We start from the raw sequence: 10849 nt of genomic DNA, 5'->3' as shown, positions 1-10849 counted from the left end.
TGTGAGTAACTTAATTTTAATCAAAACCTCCACACATGGAAACCACCATTCCATTGATACACAGCGCAAAATAACATTTTCCATTGCATATTTCTAAAGCAAACCTCTTTCTCTTTTTCACATCAAATACACACAAACACTGTTTCTGTCTTGCTCTCTCTCTCTCTCTCTCTCTCTCTCTCTCTCTCTCTCCCTCCCTCTCTCCCTCTCTCACACACGCTTCACTTTGATTTTACTGGAATAAAAACAGGAAAGGTAGGCATGAAGATATAAAAGAGGAGAGGATAACGGTCGGAAATGCACACGAGAGAGAGAGAGAGAGAGAGAGAGAGAGAGAGAGAGAGAGAGAGAGAGAGAGAGAGAGGGGAACTTTTGCCGGGCACCCTGGTGTGAGGCTTGTGCCTGCGCGCTCGCTGCACACTCGTCAGTTCCACGCGCACGGGCAGGGTGAGTACGCGCTTCATCTGTCTGTTTCATTGTTGTTTACTATTATCAACTGACGTGTGACTGACTCGATGCACATTTTATCACCAGACTTTTGTCAAGTGTTATGGACAGAAGTTGCGTGTCGACTGCGTTAACAGGCGTTTCCATAATCCCAGCAGATGCGCGAGCGCGTCGCGTGTTGTGTCATTCGTGAAAATATGTGGGAAACGATTTATCATAGAAAAGTGGGTTGTTTGTGGTCTGTTGTAGATTGTAAACCTCGAGAGTGGTTTAGGATACTGGATTGCAGTGATTTATACTAACATTTGCAGTTGTTGAGCAGTTTGTGTTAATAACCATAATAACCACCAAGAGTGTGAATTGTAGTTTGTAACTGGCTCAGTCAAGTGCCCCAGGAGGCGCGCACTGGCATGTAGGTGGGAACTCCATCAGTACTGGGCCAAGGTCTTTCCATACATTAGCCTACATCTTCTCTCTCTCTCAATCTCTCTCTCTCTCTCTCTCTCTCTCTCTCTCTCTCTCTCTCTCTCTCTCTCTCTCTCTCTGTCCTTGTTTCTCACTGTGCCCCTTTTGTTAACACATTCACTGTAATACATTCAGCTATCTTGCAAATATCTTAGAAGTATCCTTTTATTAACTAAGTGTGAGATACTTAATAGGATGCAGATCCAAAATTGATGATCAAGTACACTTTATCCACACTGAGTGAGTGAGTACAGTTTGTAAGTACAATACTTTTTTGCAACATCAACTCATGGATAAGTCTTGACGAATGGGCAAGCTTGTGTTTCTGTAGGTCAACTGGCACAGCATGGTGCTAGCAACACCAAGGTCATGGGTTTGATTCCCAGGGAAAGCATGGACTGATATTGTATTTTTGAAAGTACTGAAAGTCGCTTTGTACCACACTTCATGATCTTATTTACATTTACAGTCACACTGTTCATGTTAAAACAATGCTATTATCTCAAGCTTTGATGTAGCACAGAGGTTTCTTTCCAAAAAAACACAGGACAAAGCCACTTTTGAGTGCTGATAGCCTTGTGTGTACCCCACAAAAAAATGCATAAGTTATTTGCAGTGGCTGATTGTTGTGTGAGTTTGATGTTGATCTTTTGCAGGCTGGGCTTGTCATGAAGAAGTTGCTTCTCTTCTACATCAGTGCACAAAGCCTTGAGGGCGCAGAAGCGCTGCAGGGCAAAAGAGCCTTGCAAATAAAAAAAAAGCTTTCTTTATGTGGGCATCTCAGTGTAGATGGTCAAGATGGAGTTTTTGCCTCTGTTGTGTTTGCTTCAAAGCACTCAACACCAGCACAGTTCTCTCTCTATGCCAGTTTTATTACATTGCAAAATCTGTCTATCATACGCTGGGGTTCATTTTATGTTGACTGATGGTGTTCTGGGTTGCATCTCTCTTTGTTTTGGGACAAATAGCAAAAGGTAGAACTGTATGATATTTGCAGGCACTTGTATACGTGGCACAGTGTTGCACTGAGAATTATGTCTAGACACCTGATATACATTTTAGAAGCTGAGACGCTCTCTGATGTTTCTCAGGGTTTGTCTTTTTTCACTCTTGTACTCTTTCTTCTTATCCCTATTTCTCCCTCTCTCCCTGTTGCTTAGGGTGACGAACTGAATCACCAACTCTAAAAGACAGACGGGAAATGAAAGCATGAAAAAGCACACCCACACACACAGTATACAGCATCTTCAAACATTTCTATCATGAAAGTCATCATAGTAGCAGCCGCAGAGCGACAGGAAACATATTCTTTTAACAACGTGCCCATAACTGAATGACAGCATTCGTGTTATTATTCACTTGTCAAATTGTAACCCTTAAATAGGCAGAAAGCAAATGACCGGACAAAACCCCACTGTACGAGCTCAGCACAGATGCATGTTTTGCTTTAAAAAGACCTTTTTATGTTTTCACCAGTGCTGCATCCAAACATTCACAATCAAGATAAAGCACAGCCCTCATTAATTAAGAATTGATTGTAGCATTGCTCTGGGAGAATTAGAGGTGCATGAGGTCATCTTGCACATTTCACATAGAGAGCACATTTCATAATGTTCTGACATCTACAGACATGCCATTTTTAGTCATCTGCCCCATATTTGGCCTCTCGTCATTGCAGTCCCCCCACCCCCTCCCCCCATCTATCTATCTCTCTGTCCTCTCCTCTCCAAAGTGCTATTTTAACACTTTACATTAATGCTCCGTTTATAAAGGGGTTCATTAACGACTAATAAGTCATTTACAAATGCATTATAAATCATTTATATGCTGTAATAGCAACATGCATTAAAAGGGCAATTTTCATCTTATACTTGGCTTATAGTGAGTATTTTACTTACATGTTATAAATGTAATGTATTAATACACCTATTCCTAGTCCTATAGGTCCTATATTCCTATAATACCTAGTCCAGTATTAATCAACAACATAACATGCCCTAATTCTAGATTTTTGTTGCAAAATATTGCAAAATAGACTACATATTTATATCAGGGCAGTGGTGGCTCAGCGGTTAAGGCTAGCAGAAGGTCAGGGGTTCAAGCCCCAACACCACCAAGACACCACTGTTGGGCCCTTGAGCAAGGCCCTTAAAACCTATCTGCTCCAGGGGCGCCGTATCATGGCTGACCCTGCACTCTGACCCCAGCTTAGCTGGGATATGTGAAAAATAAATAATTTCACCATGTATATGCAGAAATGTATGTATAATGTGTGACAATTGATAAATTAAATAATAAAAAAAAAATTTAGTGAGATTAAAAGTAGGGATTATGTAATTTTTCTTGAGACTCTTCATGTTTATAACCTTGTGCGACCCCACATACACATGCGTTGCTGTTGTATTTTGGCTTCGCTATACGCAACACATAATTTAAATATGTTTTAAACCGACTGATCTCAGTTCAGGAGACTCTGTGCTGTTAGTAAAGGGTTACACTTTTAAATTATGGAGTCGTTGTGACCAAACAGCATGGTGCCAACAATGGCAGGGTTTGTCTGTGGAAGAAACAGCAACAAAACTACATCTGATAAGAAACCTAATTATGTTTTTACATTGAAATCTGTCAAAAGATTCGAGTTTCGGGTTTCTTCTGATATGCCATGTTTAAAATTTGAGTGGTTTATCGCAAAACGCCACACTGCTAAACACAATGTAAACGTTTGGTTACGTATGTAACCTCCGTTCCCCGAGGGAGGGAACGACACGTTGTGTCGGAGAAGCGACACTAGGGGTCTCTCTTGAGCGCCGATATCCACCTCTGATCTATGAAAAAAGGCCAATGAGAGTTGGCAGCCGGTATTTGCATGTCCCGCCCCCGGACATACGGGTATTTAAGCGGCGCAAATACGGGAGTTCATTCAGGATTTTTCTGAGGAGCCAACAATGGTCCGGCCACAACAGTGGCTCGGTTCAGCGACATGGCGGAGGAAAGACACAACATGTCGTTCCCTCCCTCGGGAACATGTCGTTCCCTCTCCACGTTGTGTCGGAGAAGCGACACTAGGGGACCCATTCCAATCTTGCCATGTGCTGAACCGTGTACGTGAACCGCCGATACAGAGGCGGGCAGGGATTTCATCCAGTGCCGCGCATCGTCTGTACCTGGCTGCACGTACCCTTCCCCAATGCCCCATAAGAACATCGGAATCCTTCTAGTTACCCTGGGAGGGGAACAAGGCCATGTTTGCCAACATGGGAACGGGCCAGCCTGGCTGGGCCTCTTTTCTCTCTATGTTTCTCGCATAGAGCAATCACGGCCGGGGCCCTTACACGCATATAGGGAAGGGGGTCTTACCCAGACCCTGCGGAGAACACACCTGCCCTTTTTCTTGGGGAGGAAAAGTGGTAGACACGTCACACGGCCGTCATAGGGCTCGTGTGGAAAGTATGGTGCTGTGGTAGATCCAGCCTCGAAAGGGGGAAGTTGCTACAGCACGGCGACCGGGGCAGCTGTAACCGCCTAAGGGAGACACGGGGGTCCGCTCATAAGGGGACAGAACCGTGGAATTACACACAGGGGGAGTCCGCGCAGGAGGCCTTACCTGTGGAGCACCTATACCAGTACAGGGTAGCCATCAGGGTACCTGCAGTGGCTTGGGTCGGCAAGTTCCTCCGCTGAACCGCGGACCCGGAGGGCTGGGGAGGAATCGACCAGGGGCCCGACTCGGAGTGGGGCGCCCTGGGAAGAAGGCGCACTACTTTACCTTGACGTCAGGAAAAGGGCGCTGGGCGCAAGCGATCCACCCGGCCGGTCGGTCTACGTGTTACCGAGTTCTACGGGCTCGGACCTGAGAAAACATGAGACGCAACCGACTCAACACGGAGGTTGTAAAACCTCGCGAAGGTGTTGGATGTTGCCCAACCCGCGGCTCTACAGATGTCTGCTAGGGAGGTGCTCTTGGCCAGTACCCACGAGTACGCAACACCCCTTGTTGAGTGAGCTCGGACCCGCAAGGGTAGGGGCACGGCCTGGGTGTGATAAGCCAGTGTGATGGCGTCGACAACCCAGTGGGCGAGCCTCTGTTTGGAGATGGCATTCCCTTTCTGCCGTCCCCCAAAGCAGACAAAGAGCTGCTCAGAGCGTCTGGTGCTCTGTGTGTGGTCCAGGTAAATGCGCAGGGCGTGCACTGGACATAGCAACGAAAGGGCTGGGTCTGCCTCCTCCCGGGGCAGCGCTTGCAGGTTCACTACCTGATCTCGGAAGGGTGTGGTAGGAACCTTGGGCACATAGCCCAGTCGCGGCCTTAGGATCACAGACGTATCTGCCGGACCGAACTCCAGGCAAGTGTCGCTGACAGAGAACGCTTGCAGGTCCCTGACCCTCTTGATAGAGGCGAGCACGATCAGCAGGGCCGTCTTGAGAGAGAGGGCCCTGAGTCCAATTGATTCAAGCGGCTCGAAGGGAGGTCTATGGAGTCCTGCCAAGACTACCAAGAGATCCCAGGAGGGAACCAGGCCTGGCCGGGAGGGATTCAACCTCCGAGTGCCTCTCAGGAACCTGAGGATCAGGTCGTGCTTACCCAAAGACTTGCCATCTACAGGATCATGGTGGGCGGCAATGGCGGCAACATACACCTTGAGGGTGGACGGGGACAGCCTCCTGTCCAGCCTCTCCCGTAGGAACAGGAGCACTGACTTGATCGCGCATCTCTGCGGGTCTTCAGGTCGGGAAGAACACCAATCTGCGAACAAGCGCCACTTTAGGGCGTAAAGGTGCCTGGTAGAGGGGGCTCTGGCTTGGTTGATTGTATTCACAACGGTCGCCGGTAAGCCGGCTAGCTCTTCCGCATCCCGTCCAGGGACCAGACGTGGAGGTTCCAGAGGTCTGGGCACGGGTGCCACAGCGTGCCGCGTCCCTGAGTGAGGAGGTCCTTTCTCAGGGGAATTTGCCAGGGAGGAGCTGTTGCGAGAATTCTGAGTTCCGAGAACCAAGTCCGAGTGGTTGACTTGCTCCTCGTCCTCCCTGACCTTGCACAGCACCGGTGCAAGAAGGCTCACTGGGGGAAATGCGTACTTGTGCAGCCCCGACTTGAGTCGCTGCTGGCTCCATAGGAGGAGACGGCGGGCGAGTTGTGACATGTGGCGGGAGCGTACGCCGCCTTGCCGATTTATGTACGCCACCACCGTGGTGCTGTCTGATCTCATGAGGACATGTTTGTCCCGAACTAACGGGAGGAACTTCCTGAGAGCAAGAAGGACGGTCAGCAACTCCAGGCTATTGATGTGCCAACACAGCAGGGCCCCTTTCCAATGGCCCGCTGCTGCGTGCCCGCTGTACACGGCACCCCACCCGGACCGGGAGGCATCGGTTGTGACCAGAACGCGTCGGGACACCTGCTGCAGGGGCACTCCTGCCCGTAAAAACCAGAGGTCTGTCCAGGGTCAGAGTGTTTTGAGGCAGGCGGGGGTGATCCTTACCCAATGCGTGCCGTGGTGCCATGCTTGTCTCGGGAGTCGAGTCTGGAGCCAGTGCTGGAGTGGTCTCATATGCATCAACCCCAGCGGCGCGACCGCCGCGGAGGACGCCATATGCCCCTGGAGCCTCTGGAAAAGTTTTAGAGGGACCACTGTGCCTGGCTTGAAGGAAGCGAGGCAGTCCAGCACCGACTGAGCACGCTCGCTTGTGAGACGTGCTGTCATTGAGACTGAGTCTAACTCTAACCCGAGAAAAGAGATGCTCTGAACCGGAGTGAGCTTGCTTTTTCCCAGTTGACCTGAAGCCCCAAACGGCTGAGGTGCCGGAGCACCTGGTCTCTGCGGATGCCGGCTACTCGTAGCGGGGCAAGGGCCACCTCTGCGACCTTCGTGAAGATGCGAGGGGACAGAGACAGGCCGAAGGGGAGGACTTTGTACTGAAACGCCTGGCCGTCGAACGCAAACCGTAAGAAGGGTCGGTGTCATGGCAGAATTGAGACGTGGAAGTACACGTCCTTCAGGTCTACCGCTGCGAACCAATCTAGATGCTGAACGCCAGCCAGAATATTTCTCTGCGTGAGCATTTTGAACGGCAGTTTTAACAAGGCCCAATTGAAAACTCGCAGGTCCAGGATTGGTCGTAAGCCGCCGCCTTTCTTGAGTACAATGAAGTAAGGGCTGTAGAAACCCTTCCTCATTTCGGTTGGAGGGACGGGCTCTACCGCGCCCTTGGCTAAGAGGGTCGCGATTTCCGTGCACAGGGAACTGGCATGCTCGCCGTGTACTGCGGAAAAGCGGACGCCCCTGAATGGCAAACTGAATTGCGTAACCGAGTCGAATGGTCCGGTGCAGCCAGCGTGATGCTTTGGGAAGCGAAAGCCACGCTTCCCAGCTCTGCACTAGGGGCACCAAAGGGACGAGTATTTTGGATGTACCCAGCGGGGCCTCGCAGCGGGGCGGAACAGGTAGTTCAGCGTCGGGCGGCTTCATTGCGGCCTGAGGCTGAGGTGCTGAGAATAGACTCAAAGCACTTACCTTGCTCCGCGCACCCGGCAGGGGGCGGGTTCGTGACTGAGGAGGAGGTCTGATGCTGGTGTCCTCTGGACTCGTCTGAACCGGCCGGCCGGGGGACAGTCGTGGGCAGGCGGGATCGCCGCGTCCGGTGTACCGGGACTGTCGTAATCTGAAAGCAGATTGCCGTGAGAACGGCATTTGCGGGCCAAGTGACCCAGAGGCAAAGGAAATAGCTCTTTTATTGAGAATGTGGGTACCACAGCCTCCGTCAGGGGGTGTGGAAAATGAAAAAACAAAGGATTCTCCTCCCGACCCTCCACCGGGGGACGGAGCGGTCTTACCACCTCCGGAGCTAACGTCTTTGGCTCTGGGTCGGCTGTCTCAGGAACACTTGGGAGCCTTCCGGGTCCTAGAGGGGGTTCGTGAGACAGGTGGCGCTCACCACCTGCGGGGTGCTCGACGCTGGGGCTGAGAGCTGGGCCCGGGTTGAGGCGGAGCAGGAGCTGGTTTCTTCGCAGGGGGACGCCCTCGGCGGGCAGACGGGGCGGGGCCCGTAGCGGCAGGTCTGCGGCGGGGCATGATGTGACTGATGGCCTCCATCGGCTTCTTCACCGCGGAGAACTGTTGGGCGAAGTTCTCGACGGTGTCGCCGAAAAGGCCAATCTGGGAGACAGGTGCGTCCAGGAAGCGGTTCTTTTCAGCCTCACGCATCTCGACCAGATTGAGCCAGAGATGGCGTTCCTGGACCACTAGGGTGGCCATCGCCTGTCCGAGTGCCTGCACTGTGGCCTTCGTCGCTCTCAGGGCGAGGTCGGTCGCTGAGCGCAGTTCCTGCAGCACATCAGGATCAGGTCCACCCCCATGCATGCTTCTGAGTGCTTTGGCCTGGTGGACTTGCAGGAGGGCCATCGCAACACACGAGACAGCGCCTGTGGCCGTCTGAAGCGGAGAGCACTCTACCGCATCCAGGAACAACACAGGGGCGGAAGGGCATCTTGAAAAAGACGCGTCCTGAAAAGGACGTTCACCGCCGCTGTGTTTTGCTCTTTTAGAGAAATTACTCTTTTAATAGGAATTTACTCTTTTAAATACACAATGTGTGTGTGTGTGTCTGCGCTGTCGAAGCGCTCAGGGGCAACAATGCACGCCGTGCAAAGTAGGACAAAGCCGCTGTTGTGCGCCGTCAAATCCAACAGCATGCAGATCGTCAGAGGAAACAGGAACGTTAGTGGTGTGTAACTGGCAGCAAACTGCAGACAGACCATCGGCTCCGAAGAAATTTTCTGAATGAACTCCCGTATTTGCGCCGCTTAAATACCCGTATGTCCGGGGGCGGGACATGCAAATACCGGCTGCCAACTCTCATTGGCCTTTTTTCATAGATCAGAGGTGGATATCGGCACTCAAGAGAGACCCCTAGTGTCGCTTCTCCGACACAACGTGGAGAGAGCGACAGAAGGGGAACTAAAGTTTTCTTTAATGCATTTTTCCTTAGTTAACAATATTTCATAATTAATTTAATATTTAATCCTATATTTACTGTGCATTATCACATTGAGAATCAATGGGTTCATTCAAATGTTGGTAAATGTTTCGGTACCAAAGCAAAACACTAAAACAGGTTACTGAACAACACTCTTTTATTAACAAAGTTAACAAATTAACAGCTTAGCTAAGAACAAAAATATACCATTGAGCAACACTTCAAGTTAAATATATTATTTTTGAATTATAACAAAACTGTACAATGTATGCTTAAAGTATTTTTGAACACATATATAAGATTTGCTTCAACTTTTACTTACTACAAAAAAAACCCGAAATAAACAGCATACAATAGAATGAAAAAAAAAAAAAACATTTCCAAACTAATGCGCAAAGTGCTCTCATATTAATAAAGCTGCATATTGCCAATTTTCTTCACGATAATAAAAGCACAGTGACATATATTATGATTAAATAAGTCACGAGCCATCGCATTCTAATCTAGCTGCATTAAGCGTCCGCGCTCGAGAGATGAGCATCCCCGAGGCAGAGTCTCTCCCGGCTGCAGTTTCAATCTCTCCCCCTTAGATCGGAACATTCGCGCAACTCATAGAAGAGGCACCGACCACACAGAGAAATGCCAGTTTCTGAGTTTATAGTTATTAACATGAGCTGCTTCTTTATTATTTGAACTTAAATAAAGCTATAACACTTTATTTAAAATAACTGCATTTAAGATGTAACGCATATTTCCTTTAAAGAGCTCCGGCTCCGCTTATTCCACAACGAGAGTGCTTCTGAATTTATTAGAATTTTTTTTTAATAATTCCCTAATACTTTGGGATCTACATAAGATGAAGCTGTGAACGTTTAGAGTGCATCTGGACTGTGATCTGTGTAATTCTTCTCCTCCGTCAGGCGCGAACTGCAGTGCTGCTCTCACGCTTCATCATTACAGTTTAATGTGATTTCATGTTACGTTAAATGAGATCAAACGGCTATTAGACAATGAAAAATATTCTCGTCAATTTTTATTTTCGACGTTGTCGATAATGTCGACTAAACGTTTCAGCCCTAATGCAAATGATAATATACTTTTAAACTCACCTGCTTTATTTGCTTGAATAAATCTGGTTGTCTGTCTTTCAGGTACTTTATTAAGTTTGATGTGTTTCCTCCTTTCATCAGAAAATTGTGAAAGCACCATTTACAAATAGGTTTTTGCTGATCTATGATGTTTCCATTTTCATCAGCCTCAAATCCAAAGAATTTCCAAACTTGGCTTTTTCCACTTTTCTTTTTGACAAGATTAAGTTGAGACTCCGCAGCAGCAGCTACTTTGCTTGTCGTCATCTTTTGCTTGTTGTGAGCGTTCGAAAGTTCCCGACTCTGATCAGGGTAACCTCCACCTGTGGAGCACTTACCTCAGTATAGGGCATGTTAGCACAGATACTGGGTCCAACTACGAATTCCTCCACTGAATTCATGAGTCAGAGGGCCAGAAGGAAGGACATCCAGGGTTCACGGATCGTGAACATGCATGGGAGAGAAGAAAGCACGCTTCACCTCGTGGAGGGGAAAGGCGCTATACGCAAGCGATGCACACGGCCAGCTGCCCCGCATTACAAAACTCACCTGTTCGCACCTGAAAGTACACGAGACGAAACCGGCTCAACCCGAAGATTGTAAAATCTCGAAGGTATTGGGTGTTTCCCAGCCAGCTGCGCTGCAGTTGTCTGCTAAAAGAATCCGCAGGGCGAGCTGTACTGCCAGCACATCAAGGCAGTTGACGTGCCAACATAGGTGTGGTCCTGTCCAGGAACCCATTGCACACGGCGCCTCAGCCTGACTTGGAGGCATTTGTTGTAACCACGACATGCTTGGACACTTGCTGTAGAGGGACTCCAGCCTGTAGGAAAGCAGGGTCTGTCCAAGGGCTGAAGAGGCGGTGGCAGGCAGGC

At 49.2% G+C, this 10849-nt stretch overlaps 1 protein-coding gene across 2 annotated transcripts in view; it reads left to right on the top strand.

Annotated features, from left to right (window-relative positions):
- The first annotated feature begins 327 nt into the window (after nucleotides 1-327).
- LOC127655693 (voltage-dependent calcium channel gamma-7 subunit-like) overlaps nucleotides 328-10849 on the top strand; it is a 31934-nt gene continuing 21412 nt past the window's right edge. The window contains exon 1 of one of the 2 annotated variants that reach the window (XM_052143631.1): nucleotides 328-447. The gene's annotated coding sequence lies outside the window, so the exon portion shown is untranslated. Of the gene's footprint in view, nucleotides 448-1044; nucleotides 1153-10849 lie in introns of those variants that run through there. The other variant, XM_052143632.1, reaches the window with a different exon arrangement.

The sequence above is a fragment of the Xyrauchen texanus genome, chromosome 15 (assembly GCF_025860055.1).
Source record: "Xyrauchen texanus isolate HMW12.3.18 chromosome 15, RBS_HiC_50CHRs, whole genome shotgun sequence".
Classification (NCBI taxonomy): Eukaryota; Metazoa; Chordata; class Actinopteri; order Cypriniformes; family Catostomidae; genus Xyrauchen; species Xyrauchen texanus.
This window is presented reverse-complemented; position numbering and strand designations above follow the sequence as displayed.